We start from the raw sequence: 4,442 nt of genomic DNA, 5'->3' as shown, positions 1-4,442 counted from the left end.
AGAGGCTGTAAAATTTTATTTTATAAAATATGTTAACAGTGTGTCTAAAATTTAAACTAAAAATACCTGTAAAATAACTATAAATAACATTCATAAAAATAAGCTGGAATTTCCAGACGCTGAGTGGTCCTAGAGGTTAGTAGCTGCTAGAAGAAACTAGTTTCAGTAAGCATATACTGTTGTAGAAGTAGATTAACTTATATTGTAGATGTGGATCAGTGCTCATAAATGATCAAGTACTATTCTTATGAACAAAAACGGAGCCCAACTTTGAAACTTCTTACCAGTTCAACCATAAGGTATTGTTTATACTGGGAAATTCAGCCCAACAAAATATAAACGCAAAGTTGGAGCGCCGATATAAAAAACCCATTTTTGTACGGCGTTTAGTTTGATGTGAAAGAATAACATTTCAATGGTTTAGGTAATACATGCACATTTTGAAAATTTCGAAAAATTGAGTTTTACAGCTCTATAACGAATTTCTTCGATTTGGCCATGTATGGAATTATTTAAAGGCTCTTATGAAACATCGGAATCGATATAAATAGTTCTATTTTTATATCAAGATCTGTGCGCTGAATTTTTAATGCTTTTCTTGTCTCGGCTGCATATTATTTCGGTTTCTGTAAGATTTTGGGGTGTAATTCATTAAAGAGTGTTTAAGAAAATTCAAGGCAGTCTTCTGTAAAATGTTCAAAACAAATCATATCCATTATCAGTTTACAATCGTCCAATTAAAAACCTTCTTATATTACAAAACCCGTTATAGTAGATTAATATTCACGTGCACAAAAATTAAACTAAATCACCTTAAACAGCAAAAAATATATCATCAGTAACAATAAACATAACTGCCACGGCTAAGTGACAATGCGATGAGTCCATCACGCGCCTGCAAAATTTCAGCTGCAACCAGCAGTGCACGGGCAATGGCACGTCTAGTTCTCTACCATCATGGTAAGCAAAACTTATTAATTTTCCTTAGCCGTTATTTGACTACAAAATAGTATAAAATTGGTACAAATATACGGTTTAGTTAATTTTAATTTACGACAAAGTAGGTTTTTTTCAATATGTAGACCTGTGTGCCGACTTTTAAAAGGTTATTAACTGTATTCAGTGATTGGAACAACATTTTATTTTTGTAATAAAAAAAGGTAAAAAAAGAGTTCATAATTCTGATATAGTTTTTAAAACGATTCGTGATGGTCGGCTCACAGTTCTATACAGTTTCACAGTTGAATTATTAACATTGCGTTAGTGAAAAATTAAGAGCGCTTATTAATTTTAGTTTGATTACGCTAAGTATAATATACTATATTTATCACACAACCAATAGTTAATAACACTTTCTTAATTCCAAGATGCAGTACCTACCTTGCAGACTCAGACAAAGTGTTAAGGATGTTTTGTTCCTTATTTTTTTCCAAATTAATTCTTTCCTCCATATCGTTCATATTTTTATATAGCTGCTCGACTTCAGTGTTTCTCAAAGCCAACAGGTCCTTCATGACAGCTACTAGATTCTTCAGTGAGGTGCACTGCAATCCGATTGTTCACCAATGGTAAATGTTCAGACTCCAAATGACATGAATAATGCAATAATAAGTATGGTCATATAAGTAAAAGAAAAAAAATATTTTATATTTATATGTTGTTTCTTTGGCAATTGAAAAATTAACCATGTTTACCCTTTGTTTGTTATTTGTAACATTGGAAATAACATATTCATAGAAATAAACTCATTCTACAGTCAATTAAAATGAATTTTTAAAGACATACTTTTATTTAAAATCCCTCATGTATCTTATGTTTTGAACATGTATCTACTGACTCGAATATTAGACGTAAATATTTCATAAAATTACATCACACGTACTATGTGAAAGCATTTATTACACCTCAGTATAAGAGTATATTACCTCATGTTTGAATTACACTTAGTACCGATAATGCTTACTATACATGTGCGGTTTTTACGTACACTGTGAAATCATTAATAATGCATATGCCAATATATTACCTTGCTAGACCACTGAGTAACAATGACTTCTCATAATGAGACAAAAATATAGTTATTATGTACATTATACAAGCAGTAATTTATTACATCCAATTTATATTCTCATGTTTGACAGTAAATAACAATAACGCATCATAATCAGACACATTATTATGAATATTTGACAACCAGTAATAATTATTGCATACCTACTTTAATCTCATTGCATCAATGAATTTGTTAATTAGCTTTGTAATATATTTAGAACGCAATGCTTTCCTGAAAAAATTGGAGTAACTAAAATCATTTAAAAACCACAATAAACATCTCTGTTTATAACAAAAAGTTGTTTACCTCTAAAACAAAGCTTAGTTCTGTAGAAAATTTAAAATGAAAACTAGTTATTCCTTTAATTTTTTATAATTAACTACTTCTTAATACTATTATCATCATGTTACACATATAATACAAGACGTCGTTTTTAGAACGACATGAACAAGTCTAATAAACTGCACGATTAAAGAGAGGTACATTGCGGAAGTTATTATATCATAAAAATTATTACCATCAATGCAGGAAAACAGGGGACTGTATGTAAATAAATGATTGGAATAAATGATTGTTTCAATAAAGGGAATAAAAAAATTGCTTTATAGTTTACAAAGTACTTTCAATCAACTCCACTACACAGAGTTAATAAACAGCATCAAGTACAAAACAATTATTATTTTTATGCAATAAAATATATCTACACAAAGCGGAGTTATATTACATCACGTGAGGTTGTATTCATGCGTGTTATTTCACATATGGGAAAATTTATTTATTTATTTACTTTAACGGTACAACACCAATTTTACAAATATTACAAGTAGATCCAAATGAAACTAACATTAGATAATAAGTATACAATCAACAAAAACAATATCAAGATATTTAAAAGATAAGAATTAATTGTAAAACAGAGACTATGTAGCTCATGCACTACACGTCACTTCCAGTCTCAGGAAACCAATAGCATCCGTCATTTTCTACACATTGTCAAACATTGTGTGTACCAGTCATCAGGCTCTAATTTAAAATATGTACACACAAAATAGTTTGAAATGTTTATCTCTTGACTTTTACTTTTCTCATAATCATAAAACTGTAAGTAAATCCAGAAAACAGTTCAATAAATAGAACAAAATTGGAAATTGGTCCAAACTGATGATTAAAGAGTCTTGACAAAATACTTTTAAACATATATTTATGCGTACATGATAGCTCAAAACCATCGTGCAATTTCAAACACCCATGCATTGTTTTCAGAATTATTAAAATAAAAAGTTTTGAAAGTAACGTACTAAAATGAATAAAGTAGCCTTCCAAATTCTAAAAAATTTAACTACTCAATATAAAAATATAACAAAAGTTTAATAATTTGATATAATTTAAATTTGAAAAGATAATCATTATGAAGCAAGCTGATAAATTATAATAATTTACAGATGAAATATTAAATAAAATTATTGATTTAACTTAAGACAAGACAATACAATACGATTTTTACGACAACTACCTGTAGAGTAAGTACTGCTCGTTGTTCCTCCAAATTTTTGCAAAGAGAACTTTTCTCCACCAGCAATAAAAACTGCCTGCAAGATAAGTACCTCTTGTAAAAAATACATATATTGGGCAAAGCATACGCAATGTAAGATAAATAAAATCTCTTTATTTTTACGTAATTAAACGTTATATAACTACCAGTACACTATATTTGACCGTGATTTAAGCTAGTTGTTTAAAACCAGCGTATGAAGCTATCTTGAAGCTTTAGATACTTGTAATGTTTGTACTTATATACCTTTTAGATTTGCATGAATGAGAATATTAAGTTCTAATATCAATATATATTAATATCCTATAAATGCAACAGTTCATAATAATAAATTCTTGGCTTGTTTGGACTTTATAATGGAAACAAACTTAATTACTACAAAAAATAATAATGTTAAATCCTGTATATTCCTGTGTATAATTGAACTCAATTTTGTAAGCAAAGAGCCAAAAATCTTTGAAAGCATGAAAATTGGATTGTAAATGACGAACCTGTCCCTTTAATAATAAAATAGGCCAATTATAGTGATAACAGTTGTGAGATGACAATAACCTTTCTAACCAAACAGCGAATGTCGAGAGACATGTTCCCGTAAGTCCTGTTCAGTCCGATGATGAACGTCAAATCTCAGCAATTCTTTTAACATGGTCTTAGCATAGGTTGTGTCTCTGCTGCCGTTATTTTGGAATGCATCTGGCTGCTAAAATAGAACTATATTATTATAAGATAATTATGATAAAGTTCTCTGAAAATAATTCTGAATACAAATTTTTAAAACTATAAAGAACTGCACTATACATGACATACTTGATTGAGTATCTAAATAGTGTGCGTTTG

The 4,442-nt window shown here is 29.2% G+C and overlaps 1 long non-coding RNA gene across 1 annotated transcript; it reads right to left on the bottom strand.

Moving 5' to 3' along the window:
- Nucleotides 1-1,430: 1,430 nt before the first annotated feature.
- Nucleotides 1,431-3,630, bottom strand: LOC124370976. Its single transcript, XR_006923225.1, has 2 exons — nt 3,567-3,630; nt 1,431-1,544 (listed from the first exon to the last, which is right to left on the bottom strand). It is a non-coding gene; the product is annotated as an uncharacterized LOC124370976 (long non-coding RNA).
- Between the last annotated feature and the right edge of the window lie 812 nt (nt 3,631-4,442).

This window comes from Homalodisca vitripennis, unplaced genomic scaffold (genome assembly GCF_021130785.1).
Source record: "Homalodisca vitripennis isolate AUS2020 unplaced genomic scaffold, UT_GWSS_2.1 ScUCBcl_764;HRSCAF=3440, whole genome shotgun sequence".
Lineage (NCBI taxonomy): Eukaryota > Metazoa > Arthropoda > Insecta > Hemiptera > Cicadellidae > Homalodisca > Homalodisca vitripennis.
Note: the sequence above shows the minus strand (reverse complement) of the source record. Positions and strands in the feature narration are given on the sequence as shown.